Here is a 17,548-nt window from a genome sequence, read left to right on the forward strand (position 1 = left end):
TTAATAGGCATATGTTTGCTTCCTTCAGAATACACCCATAAATGCAACGCAGAAAGCACTCTTACATAATTGTTCAGCCTCCTTTCCATCATCAAGGACTTTCAAAGACTGAGAGTACAGGTTCAGCAAGGGCATTTGAACAGGTGGCTCCCGTTATCCTGAATCAGAGCCCGGTACCTGGGGCAAGCCGAGCACTCACTACCACACTGTTCGCAAGCCAGAGAAGTTGCACACCTGAAAGCCTTTAGCCCTTGGCTTTCATTTGAACTAGTAAACAGCCGTACGCCACAAATTCTCTGCTTTTATGATAACCCTGATGCCTCTGGAAGTCCTTCCAGGAGACCTGGAACCACAGGCTCAGCTGAAGGCAGGGATGATGAAATGTTAACTGTATGACTGAAGGATCAAAGACTGGCGAGTGAATGAATGAAGTTACATGCTGGCTACATGGATCCAGTTGGACTGGATGAGCCATCTCCAATCCTACCCCTTGAGATTCTGGCAGAGACTTCAGACTTAGGAGCACTGCTTCTCAACTCATCTAGAAAGAGATCCCAATGGTTGAGCACCCTGGGGGGCTAGTTGACAGCCTTTCATGTTCAGAACAGCAACAACAACAAGATGCTTTCATGTGTTTCCAAAAACACCTCAAGAAATGATTTCTATATCACTAGCTGAAAATTAGATTCTCCACATAAACTGTGTGTGTTTGAGAGAGGGAGACAGGCAGATGGCAGACAGACAGACACAGAGAGAGGGAGGACTGCTGGACTCAAGATATATTTTTCCATCATGTACAAGGCCAGCAAACCAATGAGGATAAGGGGACGGAGTTGCTAATTGGCAGCCCTTCATAGGGAAGAGCCCAAGTCACTGCCTTGGCAGTGTGCTAACTTCATTCTAGAAATGGTATCTGTCCATTCTAATGCTCTGAAATGCTTAGATGCCTCTTCCTACTCTCTTTCTCCCTTTCCTCCTCTCTTTCTGTGAGGTAAAGGTATATGTGCAGACACCTGTGAACATGTGTGTGCATATGAAGATGTGTCTTAAATGTAACTGTATGTATGTGAGTACATGTCTAAGTGAGGCGGTAATTGTGTGCATGTATCTCTGTATGTGTGCACATGTCCACATACTAGTGTATATGCACGGTCTGTATTTGTACATGACTGTGTGTGAACTTTGTAAGTTTGTGTGTGAGACTAAAGGTTTTATATGCATGTGTGTGTTTTTGAAGGTGTGTGTCTTTATGATGTCCTCAGTGTTTCTTCATTACTATGTCATCACAATTCTCCTTGTGCAGGGCAAGTCTGGCACAGGTCACATAGGGAATGCTCTTGAGCCCTTCCTCTGTATCAGGAGCCTGGCCCTTGTCTTTGTGTTGCCTCTGGATGAGCCATAAGTCCTATGTCCTCTCCGGGATCTAAGTGTGTGTCTGCTGTAGTTTTCTGCAGGACTTACAGTTCTACAGACTGTTGTCACAGTTTTGTCTCCCTAATTGTTGTATCAATGCTTCCTGCAGCATCTATGGTCTCTACTGCTGGGAGGCCAGCTCATCATCCATCCACCCTTTCTCTTACCCTCTGCATGCTATTGGCTTGCTGACTGTACTGTCTATCCTATGACATTGTATATCTATCAGCTTCGGGGAAAGTTTGTCCTGGAGGATAGTGTAGCATAGCGTGAAGGAGCCCAGGTAACTCATCTGTGCTGGAGCTGGGCACAACTCTACAATCCACCCTCCTGAGGATAGTAAGAGTTTGTTCTAGGCCCTAAAGGATGAAATCCCCTTGGCATGTCTTTAAAGTGACACTTACTGTTGTGGCTGTTTCAATAAGTGCCTTGGCGGAACTGATACTACTTCCTTTCATTGCTTGGATTCTAGGAAATATCTCATTATAGTCAGTGGAATGGACAGCTTCTCTAGTGGGTTACTTTTGTCTTATGACTTATTTGAAAGTTAACATGTGTCTTTATTCATCAAACAGTTAATGGCACCAAATGAAGCCACTAGTTACTATGAGAGCTGCCATTTTCACTGGGGAACTCCACTCCTCACCAGTTAAATCCAAGTCATTATGCTATCTGCCTCATGGTATTGTGCTGAGGACTGATGACAATCACATCCTAACTCCATAAATGCCATCTGTCATTACTGACTTTGATACTGTCACTGTTACGGCGTGATAGTGGGGGTGCACAGCATGGGTCCTGCCCATGAGGAATTCACAGTCTAGTTGCCAAGGCAGATATGGAGCCAGAGGCAGAATGATGGAAATGAGACTGTGGCGATGCCGCAGGAGCGACCCTTCAATTCTGCCTCAAAGAGAAGAGTCTCCCAGGGGAGGCAAGTCCATTCAGTTCAGGCAGCGAAGGGTGTTTAAGAGTTGAATTGTCCAAGAGGGAAAAGAAAGACATTGGAGGCAGATTGGAGAGCTTCCATCTAGCCTGACTGAGGCATACATGAGAAATTATACTCATGGAAAGGAGGGCTATGTGGGCATGTTCCAGGTCTCCAGTGTCAAGCCAAGTGGGCCTCTCTGTTTCCTTCCACAGGTCGTGGATGTGGTTCTACCATGGTAAGCAAGGGGTGCTGGTCATTGCCAATGGTGAAATCTGTCATTGTAAAAATAAATACATGTACTTAACACTGAGAAATATTAGCATGATTAAGAGGCTAGCTTTTCAGTTCTTTGGATGTACAGGTTGTTTGTTTGCTAAGGGTCAAGAAGGATGGCATTACAGCAATAGTGGAACTCTCATGTCCAGAGCAAGCAGCCAGCTTGAGCTTACTGAGGACCATAAAGAAGAAAGAATTTAGCACCATTCGAGATTCCTTTTTCTGATTTCCACACCTCTGATGACCTCTGAGGGGGAAATTACAGGTAGGAAATTGAGGCACACAAGGTGACTCCTAGAAGTTACAGCCACATGGCCCAATGCCTCAGTCCTCTTCCTGCTGTACAGCTCCTTTTGTCACATTGGGGACAAACAGCTTCACTTTTTTTTTTTGAAGCCCAATTCCCTCATCTGTCAAGAGAGACTAACGCTGGCGACAGTCTCACAGAGCTACAGGACATTTCCATCTGGATGCTGGGCACACAGCAAATCCTCAGTAAATGGCAGGCTATTACAAAGACTGGTCACACATGTCTTCCAATCCCGCTGAAGTCGTTCTCCCTCAGCTGTGCTCTGAGCAGGACATGTCTGACTGCAGGATGTGCTACAGGAGAGTGGAAGTGAAGAGGGCAGCCCCCTACCAGGAGCTTACAGCCTGAGGAGGCCACGGCATATCTTGTATCCTTCAGCACTTTGGATAGGCGGCCAAGAAGCATATCGTGTGTCTTTTTCCTCCTTTGGATCTTTGAAGTATGAGCTATAAATGGGTAAAAACACATCAACCACTCTCTCCATGAATATTTATTGAGATAGCACTTTTAATACAGAACCATTTGAAAAGTGAACCTCGGAGGAAAACAGCATCTTTTGCAGCCATTGATCTTAAAATATTTCCTATGAATGCACTTGCATTGAAATATGACACCTTGCTTTTTCTTACTTGTTCTGGGTGAAATCTTACTTGTCCTGCCTGGATGGTTTTTACAAGCCGAACAGTATTGGCAAAATCATCTTCTGGATCAAAATTCGACTTTTATTCTGGTCTTTGGCTTGTTAGTTTCTGTCAGTTTTTCCCAAGATGTCTCTGGGACTCACAAAACAGCCGGTAGAGCGGAGAATGAATGCACGCTGCTAACAGGTGATCCCTGAGAGTGGATGGGAAGATCATCTCCACCAGTGCTAGAAGGGTTTTGAAAGTTATCTTGTCCAGGTGAGGATGCTTTTAAAGATTCTCTCAAATAGGATCCACTTCATCACCCTCCCGCTGCACAGGCCAGGGTTAAAGGAGGAAGAGCCAAGAGGTCTGTGTGGGGCTCTGAATGTCATTGGAATCCATATCTCCACTGATGGCAGAAATATGAATTGTTACAGACATCTTGGGTAATAGGCCACATTTTTATTAATATGAAAACAGCATATGCCCTTTGAACATGCAGTTTACTTTGAAGACTCCAGTATGTAACAGCCCTGTGGAGTGGGGTTGGCTGTGGCCTCTATTGTAAAGGGTCTCATTTCAACATCAAGGAGCAGCCTGGATTCGAACCCAGACAGAGGAGGCAGGTGACTAAATCGTCTGCTGATTCTGCAGACTAATGGTCTCAAGCCAGCACGTGCTGACTGCCATTTGATGAGAGTACTCCTCCAGAAGACAGATGTTTGCATCTGTGGTATCTCTTACGTGCAGGATGAACAAACACAAACCATAAATGTTAAAGAGTTGAGTTAAAAATAAATAAGGATCCGAGTTTGACTGTGTTCCACCTCGTGCCAGTGGGTTGGAGCCACCGTATCAGAAGCCTCGCCTGCAGGAGATCATGCTACACTGTAAAGGGCTGAGAACTCACGATTCAGGAGAAAAAATAAATATGTGCATTGTATGATCATATTTTTAAAAAAAGTACTATCTCCCTAAGTTCTACCTGTATTCATAGCTAGAAGTAGATGCAGACTTAGGGAAGCTGGTTATCACTCGTGTGTTATGTGAGTTCATATGAATGTAGAGAATGGGGGTGAATGTTATAACTGCTCACTCTATCAGGATGCTAAATAGGAAAGTTGGAAAAGACAGATTGGGGGAAAGATTTCAAAAGGTAATTAAAAAGAGAAATATTAATGAAAGGTGCTAAATGAAAAGACTTAGAAGCTATGAATAGACAGGCTCATGCCTATAATCCCAGCACTTGGGAGGCTAAAGCAATATGATTTTCATGTTCAAGGCCAACCTGGGCTACATAAACAATGAATCCAAGACCAGCCTAGGCTACATATACAGTGCATCCAAGACCAGCCTGATCTTCAGACTTTGACCATGTCACAAAACAAAAAAAAAAAAAAACGAACCAAAACAAAACAAAACATCTATGGGTCACTTTAGCTCATCCAGATAAAAATAAGTTAGCATGAAAAGGAATCAAAACCAAAATGAATTAATGACAGACCTGACCTGATGAGGTGACAGTGTTTCTCTTGTGTTCAGATTGTCATTTTAGAATTATAAGTATGTCTCCTTACAGCACAGTGACACTATTTACCCCACAGAGAGCTCAGAAGGACCATGGTGGGCTCCATGGGCCCGACATTCAGACATATTCATTTCACACAGTCAAAAAACAGGCCAGGGTCACTCATGTCCAAGCCCAAGTCACCAAAAGTAGACTCCAGTTGCTTCAGCCTAGGTTACAGGACTCCAGTGGTCCAATGAATGCTGGACATGGAGACAAGTCACAAGTTCAAATCCAGTGTCTGCTCACAACCATGTTAGAGTTGTGCTAAGGAAAGGAGAGGGTGTCTCCCAAAGGTGCCCGGACAATTAGTGATAAAATCAGTTATAAAACCCAAGTGGGAGATTCTCCCACTCATTGGAGTTGCTTCATCTTCTACCTCCCAGGGCTGATGACTCCGAGAAAAGTTTGCTCGTTGATTGATGAGATCAGGGTAAACAAGAGGAATTGTCATGAGGCATCTCTGGGAAAATGAGAGATTAACCCACAGGGTAAATGTAGTTTTTAATGAATAAGAGTAGGTGATAGTTTCTGTACTGGCTAGTTTTTCTCAACTCCATACCAAAAAATCATCTGGGAAAAGGGACGTTCAGTTGAGGAACAAACTCTAACAGATTAGCCTGTGGTCACATCTGTGGGACAGTTTAATTAGTTATAGATATGGGAAGTCTCAGGGTGAGGCTACCCCTGGGAAATTTGGAAGTTTATCAGAGCAATTAAATGCTAATAAGGTGAAGGAGATTAAATAGATAGTTTCCTTAAAGATTACCCTCTACTATCCACGGTCAGGTAGCAATCAGAAGTAATGTAGTGGAGGCCAGTCACTCTGGCTGAACCCTAAGATGGTTGTGAACGGACCCTGAATTTAACCTCATGACTTGTCTCCCTGCCAAGGGTTCTTTGGACCATTGGAGCCTTATAACTAGGCTGAAGCAAGTGGCATCTACTTGGTCGTGGGTGGTCTTGGGCCATATAAGAAGAAAGCTGAGCAATACATTGAAAGGAAGCCGGTAAGCACCATCCCTCTATGGTTCCCTCTTCTGCTCATGCTTCAGTTCCTGCCCTGACTTTCCTTGATGATGGATTGTGATTAAGGTGTATAATAAGTATAAACCCTTTTTCCCCAAGTTGCTTTTAGTGATGGTGTTTATCAGAGCAATGGAAAACAAATGAGGACAGAAATTGGTACAAGGAGTGGAACCTTGTTTCATATTACTAAGCTATGCTGCCCTAACAGAACAAAGGGCTACCGAGATGGGGACCCTTTGCCCAGTATAAGGGTAGGAGCAAGTGTAGGCATAGATGTTGCCTCTGCCCTAGCTAGGAATAGGACAAGTAAGAGCCACATACTGCCCTAGTCATACCAGCACAGGAGGATGGGTCGATGCATGATGTCACTGGCTCATTTCCATCTATTGTTCTTCTACAATTGAAAATATTCACAAATTTGCATATGGCATCTCTGGGCCAACATAGTCTTCAAGCTAGAAGGTTTGCTCTCTGGCATCCCAAGCACAATTTGTTCTCCTCCTAGTCCTACATAAAAACACATGGATCTTCCTGTAGCTCATCACTCTGAAGTGAATAGCCAAGTCAGTCCATTGAGAAAGGAGGAGGGTGGGCATGGAGGGGACCCTCCCTGGTGGTACCTGTGGAGTAAATACTGGTATCATCGCTCAGGATACTTAGAGGAGCAGAAGCCAGCACCAGGTCCAGGATGCTACCCTAATCCGAACTCAGCTGTGTCAGAGATGGCCCTACTGCCCTTGGCTACTGGGCTGTTTGAGAGGAAAATTGAATTATAATCTTAACATCCTTTGTACATTTGGAAATTTGTCGGAGCAATTAAATGCTAATAAGGCGAGAGAGATTAAATGGATAGTTTCCTTAAAGATTACCCTCCACCACCCAAGGTCAGGTAGAAATCAGAAGTAATGTAGTGATGGAGGCCAGTCACTCTGGCTGAATAAATGTCACATGAAAGCAGGGAGTCATTCAGTTTTCTATATTTGAACATCTCATTAGAGTCCATGTCATTTAAAGATGTATTGGGTGGCAGAAAGGTGACATTTGAGGTCTCTCATGGTAAGCCAAGCCCTTAATTATCTGATGGAGGTTAATGTGCCTATGATATGGGGGAAACCTCGGCATACAAGGGACTAATGGATTTTGTTAAGAATGGGTTTCTCGGTGGGCAAGTAGCATGGGCCATCCACTAGAGTGTCTAGCCAGAGTGAATCTTTCTTGTTGGTTCCCTAACACGTTGAGGTGGAGACCATGGAAGAAGTGATGGTAGTGTTGAAAGGATAGCTCAGTGGGAAATGTGATTGCTGTACAAGTCTGAGAACCTGTGAGTTTAGAGCCCCAGAACCTCTGTATCGACATGCATAGTAGCATACTTGTAATCCCACCATTCTTGACTGAGAGGTAGGAGCCAGAGGCAATGGAAACTGTCAGGGCAGCTAGCTGCACAGTAGCAAGTGTTAAGAGGCTATGTCTGAAATAGGTTGAAGGTGAAGACCGATATTCAAGTTGTCTTCTGATCTTTATGCACTGCTATGCCTGTTTTTGTGTTTTCTCTCTCTCTCTCTCTCTCTCTCTCTCTCTCTCTCTCTCTCTCTCTCTCTCTCTCTCTCTCTCTCTCTCTCTCTCTCATAGTTGTAAGGAATGAGGCTGTAGAAAACTATCCCTCATTTCCAATAATGATTAAGGCAGGAGCCTAGCTACATTACTTGTCTGTAGAACCTCAGCAGAGGATGCTGAAGGGTGTATAAGGCTGGGCCATGACTTCAGGCACCCTCAGTGGGCAAACAGTAGGTCTTGATGTTGAATCCCCCTGGAGGTCTGCATTCCTCTGTACTCCTGGACTGGGCTGGATGACTTGCTTTTGAGAGGTACAGTAATAATCCAAGCAATATGATGGCATTTCCAAGAACTGGCTGCAGAAGGTGGTAGCTTGTGGCTTGCTCGCTGCCTCTAAGTGTTATGGATTAAACCCAGGGATTTGAGTATGCTAAGCAGTTTTAACCAACCTAACTACATCCCAAACCCCATAAAGGAGTCTTTTATCAAAAGAAAAATGTTCTGTTGTAAATTTAGTGGCTGGTTTTAGGTAAGGAACTGTAGAACCATGAGAGGTAGGGAAACAGCAGATCCTCCCTTGTCTCGAGGAAAACAACCATAGCAAGGCTCTGATGTAAAGCCAAGCCATATAGGCTGCCATTAGACTGTCTTTCTGGACATCCATGGACAGGGGTTTTGCCAGTTTGTGTCCTGTTCTTTTCCAAGAGTTAGGAACAGATGGTTGGGCACAAACTAGCGTGGTGGCTCAAAACCATGTTCCAATACAATTTGGTGTATGCCATATTTCTCTCCTATTCACACCTGCTGCTCTGAGCAGTTACAGCTCTGATCTGTCTCTGAACTATTTAACAAACTGCTGATGGCCACACTCCATCAACTGTTGTCCGAAGCATCTTCCGAACAGCAAACACATGGTTGTATTCCTCAGGACAATATTATTATCTTAAAAAAATCCTAATACCCAAGTGACATTGGACTCCTATAGTTCCTTTTTTATTCTACCTGCATTTTCTTGGCCTCCTGTGTAAATCAGGTCTTGTGCTAGTAGCTGAGGTTACAAAGATAAATACAAAAATACCATACTGCCCTTGTCTCTGGTGGCTTAAAACTCCAACTATGAAAATATATGAATACAGTTTTTCAAGTGAATGAGAAGTGTTGGAGAATATGTTTATTAAACAAGCAGAAAAATGGAAGGAATAAAGAAAAATTATCATTAGTATTTTGTTTTGCTCAGGACACTTTCCATTTGGGGAAATCTGATCAAAATTAAGAAGCCAAGCAAATGGAAGTCCATCTGCTGCGAAGTCATTGGTGGGGTCCTATGTTTTGAGGGGGCTACAAGAATTACTCTTTTTCACATGATTATGTTGATGAGTTAAGCCAAATCAATTTGGAATCAATAAGCTGGATGAGGATTTAGATGATTCTTAAACTTTAATTATTTTTAAAAGAAGAAATTCAAAGAGGGGAGATACTTGCTCAAGGCCATGTAACAAGTAAATTATCCCCCCAGATGGGAGCTCAGGTCTTCTCAGTGTGAGTCAGCATCTGTATGAGGCGCCTAGCATTTCTGAGAGCTTCAAAGACCCATATCTTAGGCCTGGCAATAGATTAATCACCAAGTATTTCATATATATATAATGAGATATATGATACTAGGTCAAGAAAGCGCATGCTTCATTCCAAGAGTCACTCGGGCTTTGGCACTGGCTCACTTGATCATTCTTCCTCCAGCAGACAGAGCTGCCATCCCCACATGATACAGTGGTTTACTCCCACTTCGGAAGGAAGGGCACACATCTAGCCCGTGTCTGGAGGTGGCCCAGAACACTTGCCTGGAGCAGCTTTCCAAGTAGTGGGGATGCTTGATCAATGGCCTTAAGAATGGAATCAAGGACTCACTGTAAAGTATCTTGGCAATGGATTAGCAGTGAAAAAAACTGTCACTTCCAAATGAGCCAATAGGCACATTTATTTATTTTCCATTGATGTGTGTGTGTGTGTGTGTGTGTGTGTATGCACGTGCACACATGTGTGGCAGAGGACAACCCTTGGGAGTTGGTTTTCTCCTTCTACCATGTGAGTTCCAGGGATCGAACTTATATTGTCAGGCTTGGCAGTAAGAACCTTCACCCATGAAACCATCTTACTGGACCTCCATTAATTTCTTGAAACAGTGTCTGAGATGTAGTGTGGAGGTGATGGGGTAGTCTAGTGACAGAACTACCTTCCAGTCCTCACTGAGACTCACATCCCCACAGCTTCACCTTATAGGACACCCATTCTGAACCGCGATTTTCTCATCTGTAAGATAAACAGGCTAAACTTCAATCTCAGAATCAAGAGTTTCTCTTTCCCCATAAGGAAATAATGTCTATCTCTCTCAGAAACAGCGAGAACTTGGTGACTCATAAGACCACTGATGTCATTATCATCCATAAATCTACCTTCAAATCAATGTCATCATTGATATCTGAACCTGAATAAAAAGAGATCTCAGGAACTAAGGGGAAAATTCATTCAGCTCATGTTATGCTTACAGCCTCAGTTAGAGTTATCATCATTTTTGTTTGATAACAAGAATCTTCATTTTATAGAAGCAAACACATTTATAATTTAGGGTAGATTTTCTCATATTCCCATGGTAGGGTCTGGGGTTTCTACAACGTTTCTTTAAAATGGGTAGTCTCAGAAGGGTCTGGGAAATCTAGCTTTAATGGCAAAGGGGTAACTATGAACAAACATACTCACATTGACCTCCTGATCTTTTCCCTTTCTCTGAACATCCAAAAGACCTCTCCTCTGGCATACTGTGGTCATTCAGACATTCTGAAGAGCTCAAAGGAAGGAACGAGCTATCACTTTGTTTGTCCCTCTGAGTTTTAGTTCACAATGGGGTTACAGGGGGCATGGCAGAAGAGAGGGCTCTGGTGGCTTCACTCCAGCTCTCCTCCAGTAACACCACTTCTGCTCGATCCAATTTCCATATTCCATTCGGCAAAAAATCTAGAGCTTGATGGTTCACCATGTGCTATATTGGTTATTTGCATTTACTGTGACAACAAACCTGTCAAAAGTAATTTAAGGAAGGGAGTGTGCCCTTCGGTTCACAGTTGGAAGACACAGGCTATCACTGAAAGAATAGCAGCTGGAGTATGAGGCAGCTGGTCACATTACAGAGCAGTTAGGAAGTAAAGAAAGATGAATGCTGGTGCTCAGCTTGCTCTCCACTCAGTCTGAGATCCTAGCCCATGGAATGGTACTGCTCATAGTCAGGCCGGGTCTTCCCACCCCAATGAATCCAACCTAGAAACCTCCTCTTAGACACACCCTAAAATTTGTCTCCATGGTGATTATAGATCCTGTCAACTTGAGAGTCAGTATTAACCATCACACCTACCTTCCTTCGGAAGGCAGATTGTGGCCCACGAAGTCACTGTCATCCGTTATTTCCTGAAGTGGGCCTCACCTGCAATCTAAGTCGATTACAAAGAACACTCTCTAATACCACATGATTTTCTCCACAAAAATTATTATGTGAAACACAACAGGGCCAGGCTTTTACTGTCATTACAGTTGTTATCCTGGTCTTCTTATCTGTCAAGCAGAGATAGTAATCAGGTAGTAACTACATCAAAAGGGTTGGTGAGGGCTAACTGAGACAATGGACGGTCTAGGCCAAGTGGGAATTCTCTCCTAAGGATATTCAGGTCACCTTCATGCATTGACTTATGCATGACGTCCATCTTGGCACAGCATCCACTAAGTCTTTCACACCCAACCTCACCCTGAAGAAAGTGATCCTCCAATCCGAGCAATTTTCTTTCTTCCCTTAGGAAGAGTGAGTCTATCAAATCACCTGGCCACCCTGGACACCCAGGGTTACCTGCCTCTTCTTACACATCTAGTCGAGGCTGATAAGTGCTACTCAACATTCCCAGAAAAGTCTATGAATTTAGCTCACATGGTTGCACAAAGGCCAGTCTCTGTAGCCAGAGACATGGACAATATTGTTGATAAAAGCCCAGGCCAAGTGCTCTACCCCAACGATGGTAAGTGTCTTTGTTGGGGTTTTATTGCTCCAGTGAAACACCTTGGCCAAAAAGAGAGTTGAGGAGGAAAGGGTTTATTTGGATTACACTTCCAGATCACAATCCATGACTAGAGGAAGTCAGGACAGGAACTCAAGCATGTCTGGAACCTGGAGGCAGGAGCTGATGCAAAGGCCATGGAGAGGTGCTGCTTACTGGCTTGCTTCCCCTGGCTTGTTCAGCCTGCCTTCCTATAGAATTCAGGACTATCAAGTCAGGGATGACACAACTACCATGAGCTGTACCCTCCCCCATTGATCATTAATTGAGAAAAAAGTTGTACTTGGATCTCATGTAGGCATTTCCTCAACAGCTGCTCTCTTCTCTGTGATGGCTGTAGCTTGTGTCAAGTTGATATACACACAACCAGCTAGTACAGCAAGAGTCAGATTATATGATAGTCCAGGAAAAAAAATGAAGGGCTGTGGGGACAGAAAAAGAGTTGAGCAGACATTGGAAATAAAGTCATCTCCACCATACCTCTCATGTTTTTTTGGAGAGACTGAGACCAGAGACAGAAAGTCCACAGATCAGCCCAACCATCATGCTCCCCATTATTTAAATATCTTTCTACACATGTCTTGTTAAGATCAACACACCCAACAACCAATGACAAGTAACACGAGGCCAGAGCAATTGCTCCTCCTTAGCTCTCTATGGACTGCTTTGGATAGATTGGATTTTAACATCCTGGATTCTGAGTCTAAGGGAAAGTTAAGCTCTAAGGACTTTTGCAGCCATAAGGGTAACCTTCACTTCTTCCTCTCCCTGCTCTCGGGGCCTCCATGAGAACCAAGGAGCTCTTGCTACTTTTAAGAGAAAAAACTGCCTTCTGATGTGCAAACATGCTCGCATATTCATGCACTCAAAATCTAATTTTAGCTGCAAGAAGCTTCATTATAAGATGTTCACATAATTAAGCAGTTTTCTTCCCAGGGCCCGGGAGCCTGTCTATTCTTCTCCCTCATTTACACATCACTGAGATTATCAGAATGTGTTTTAGTTCTTTAAAATTATATATTTTGGTTTTTCCAAATTGATCCACAACAGGAGATAAAATCCATGAAAATTACATGTTTTAAACACAGGTTTGTGCCACTTCATAGCCTTGCTACTAGAGTTGGAATCTGTAGATGGTTAGGGTTTTGTTCTAATTTGGTTCTGATGCAGTTGTCACAATGTCCGCCTTCCAGATAGACTGGCTTTTATGATTGGCTAGTGGGTATGGCACCATCTTCTGTGGAGAAGTTGAGAGCTGCAGATGAGTCAAATGGACTTCTCCAAAAGGGTGGGCAGATAGGCCTGCCTATTGGGGTACTACTGAAGGTCAGCCACTACCACAGAGCCTGTGTACTCCTTTATTCATCCAACACAGTGAACCTCAAGGCTGTGTAGGCTGGTGGTGTTCTGTCTGTAAAGAAGTGAGGCTCTTGGGTACCTAGTAGTCCTAAGTACTCAAGTTGGGTTACATATCACCCCAACTACCCAGTTAAACTCTCTGGGGCTGCCAGTCTCCCAGACTCCTGGGGTGGTAGGGAAATCATATGTGGTAGCAGACACTGTCAGGTCTCCCTCCACACTTTGCCCTTCTTGGCCTTCCTTTGGGGACCTATTGGGTGATCAGCCAGTAGGCCCTGTGTCATCTCATGAGGAAGCTAACTGCCTGCTCTCTGAAGTCTGACATCATTGTCTGCTACTTATTTGACACTCTGGAATGCAGGTGTTTCCCCTTCAAGGCATCATAGACAATCCTAGAGCAGGCCTCAACTGCTTCTTCAGAGTGGACCATGGAGTTATCCTGAGCCAGTACATATTGATGGAGACCCAGCCTTTCCAAATTTATGTTGAGCTGAGTGATCCTGAGGGAAGGCCAAGCATAGTTCCTCAGATTTAGTCTTTGCATGGTGCCTCAAAGATCCTGAACATTCCATTTGTGTGATTAAAAAAAAAATTCTGAGTAATTTATTTCTCTACTTTGTCTTCAAAACCCTAAACTCTGTCTTCTGTGACTTTGTTGGTGAAGCTTTCCCCTGAGCTTCGTATTTGATTTATTGATTTTCTTTCATTTCCAGTTTGATTTCAGTTTGAATTTTCTTTAGAATTTCTACCCATTCATTGAATTTTTCTTTCATATCCTATATTGTCATTTCATTCAGTGGCTTATTCTTTTTCCACGCCTCAAATGTCTTATTCTTATATTCTTTTGAGTTCATTCAGGTGTTTATCTGTGTCTAGTTTAAATTTTATTTTTAGATTTATTTATTTAATGTCTGAGAGCACACGGTCACTGTCTTCAGACACACCAGAAGAGGGCATCAGATCCCATTACAGACGGCTGAGAGCCACCATGTAGTTGTTGAGAATTGAACTCAGGACCTCCAGAAGAGCAATCAGTGCTCTTAACTGCCAAGCCATGTCTCCAGTCCCTAGTTTAAAACTTTTGGACACGTGTTTAAGTGACCCATGGGACTCTGTGTCCTGTGGGTTTTCCCCTCCCTAAGTTGTCCTCATTAGGGGGTGATAATTATAAGCTTGGCAATTCTTGCTGGGGACATATTGTCTTAACTCTTATATTGCTTATATTACTGCAGTGAGACCAAGGGTGATAGCCTGCATGGCTGAATAATGGACTTCTCCAAATAATGGACTTCTCTTCATATCCAGTGGTTCTTAAACAAAAATTCTAGTGCCAGGTATGGCATACCTTCTTATGAATTGTTGGCCTTCTCAGTTAGGATTTCTATTGGTTTGATAAAACACAATGACAAAAGCAACTTGGAGGGAGGAAAGGGTTTATTTCACCTTTCAATTTGCAAGTCCATCACTTAGGGAAGTGAGGGCAGAAACTTAGAGCAACAACCAGGAGTCAGGAACTGGAACAGAAGCCACAAAGGAGTGCTACTTATTGTCTTGTTCTTCATGGCTTTCTAGCCTGTTTTCTTATACTACATAGGACCACATGTCCAGGGACAGCACTGCCCTTAGTAACATGGGTCCACTAACAACAATCACTAATCAAGAAAATGCACTAAAGACTTGCCTACAGAAAAATCTGATTGGGGCATTTTCTCAGTTGAGATCCTCTCTTCCAAATTGACTCTAGCTGTGTCAAGCTGACAAAAAGACTAACTAGGACAGTCATGGAGGCCCCAAAGTAACAAGAAACCAAAACAATATATGCCATTTGTCTTGGGTGGCCACAGAACTAGTTGAAAAAACACTATTGCTGAAGATATCACACATTGTGGGTACAATATGCAGAGAGAATGAAACTGTAATTGAACTGGCAGCCTCTTCTCAATGGCCAGCTTTCACAGTACTGCAAGGTACAAGGTAAACTACCAGGGGAGAAAAGACTTTGTCACAGTTAGGTTCAGTTGTCCACTTGACACTTCTAGGAAGAGGGAACTGCGATTGAGTTTCTCCCATAAGCCTATGGCCACATCTACGGAGCATTTTCTTGATCACTAATTGATGCGGAAGGGCTCAGGCCATGGTAGGTGGTACTATCCCTAGGCAGGTGGGCCTGGGCTGTTTAAGAGAGGTAACTGAGAAAGACTGGGAAAGTAAGCCAGCAAGCAGTATTCCTTAATGGTCTCTATGTCAGCTCCTGCTTAGTTTCCCCTCAAGGATAGACTGTAATCTATAAGACAAAAATAAACTCTTTCTACCTCAAGTTGCTTTTGGTCATGGTGTTTACCATAGTGACAGGAAAGCAAACTAGGACAGACATTGATGACTTTACCTGAGAACTCTACAAACTGTAGTATCAACCTGCCAGACAATACGTGCCTACTGGTGCAATAATGGTGTTGCTGTTATGGGGACAACCAAACACTCTAAGCATAGTTTTGAGTCCACTTCATAAAAGGGAATCCATGCCTGGTACATTAAAAACCCATGACTAGGGAGGTCCTAGGCTGTAGGGAGAACTTATTAGTGTTGTTTAGTTAGGATGATGCAGGATCGTACTGCTCTCTAAATGTGTTTATAATCATAGACAAATGCTACTCTCAGTTTTGACTGGGAAAACTACTTTGAAAGGTGATGAATAAAGAATCTCATGGCTGCTCAAGATAGTGAGAATACATGATGGTCATGCACTCAGCCCTAAGGAAGGTGTCCAAACTACCTACCATCTCTAAGGTTCAAAGAACAATTCAGAAGAGGATGTGGTAAGACTATAGAAACTGCAAGATGGGTAGAGGAACTATAGAGCTCTGAAATGCTGTCTTCTGCCATGACACAGACAATGGAATCATGATCTCAGGCTGCATAGTGGCTTACAATGGGGCAGTATAAAGCATGTTAACAAGTCAATCATAGGTGGGTGTGTCTCAAATGGCTCTACTCCTTCATGATGAACAATGGGATTCTGATGGGTTCTTAGGCTAGGTCAGATATTGTCTTTAGTTGTGTAGTTACTTATGAGCTTATCACGCCCCCACAAATAGTTTCAAGCCTGTGGTTTCACAGATGGCCCTGATTAAACTTAGTGGGTTACAAAACAAGATAAAAAGACAGGGATATAGTAACAGGACTTACAGGCATGCGGTGGGGAGTGATTTAAAAAGAATAGATTCTTCAGGAAGGACGTGGAAGCTTAGGAGCAGATATGCAGCTGGGCAAGGCAGCTCACTGGCAATACCCCCGCCCTATAGCCCCAGATAGGAACTCCAGACCCCATGGCCCAGCCAGGGAGCAGGATTGGGTCTTCCCATGACCATCCTCTCAAGTGTCTACACTGCCTTTCCTTCTATACGGCTTTGCTTGGGTTGGGGGATGCTTCCCTGGTGCCTTCCTAGGACACTCCACCCTGCCAGGGTCACCTTACATAGAGAAGCCCTCCAGAGTTCAGGCCCACTCTGCTCTTCACCTTTGCCAGGACTCACCAATCCCTTCTACTTACTCCCACCCCTCTCTGAGCCCAAGACATGCAGCAAAGGTGACACAAGACGGCGATGGACATAAGCGGTTATTTGGTCTCAGGCTGGCAGGCTGGGCTGAACAGTAAAAGGCTGAGAATGGAATCCATGTTTATGTCCCTCCTCTGTCCTCATCTGCCCTTTAGGGCTATCCCACCACTTTACATGCACACCAGGGTCTCTAGGCCTCTGAACCTCTGTACACTGGCACCTGTTACTCTCCGCCCAACTGTTCTTCTCTTCTTAACAGACATCATTCACATTCAAAACACCTCAAGACTGTCGCGAAGCATTCGCTGATGATCCCAGGAATGTAGCTCAGCCTTTCTGAGACCACAAAACACATACATTCCTCTGTGATGGGTTTCCCATTGGGACAACCCCACAGCTGGTGAGAGGGGCAGGAAGGGGCCACGTTGGAGTTGCCACATCCAACTTCTTCCCTTAAGAAGCACAGAGGGTAGAGCGGAGGTGACTGAGAAAGGCTGTATCAGCATTTTACTATCCTTTGGTGAAAGAGAAGGACCAAAGATGGGAAGCAAGGCTGGCCACAAAGATAAGAGACAGAGTGTGGCAGAAGCAGTGACATGGTAGCAATACCAGATTGAATGCAGTATCAGGGAGAGCTCTGTCACCTTGGGAGAAGCAGCAGTATGCCAAGCCTCTCCAAGGGACGCCTAGCACTTTGCATTTATTATTTTTTTGTGCAGTCCAGCTAGCCTCAAATCCACTACATAGTTGAAGATGACTGTGAACACATGATTATATTGCTTCCACCTCTCAAGTGCTGAGCACGTAGGTGGGTGTCTCTATGGTTGGTTTTCAT

Source organism: Grammomys surdaster, unplaced genomic scaffold (genome assembly GCF_004785775.1).
Source record: "Grammomys surdaster isolate TR1022 unplaced genomic scaffold, NIH_TR_1.0 125621, whole genome shotgun sequence".
Classification (NCBI taxonomy): domain Eukaryota; kingdom Metazoa; phylum Chordata; class Mammalia; order Rodentia; family Muridae; genus Grammomys; species Grammomys surdaster.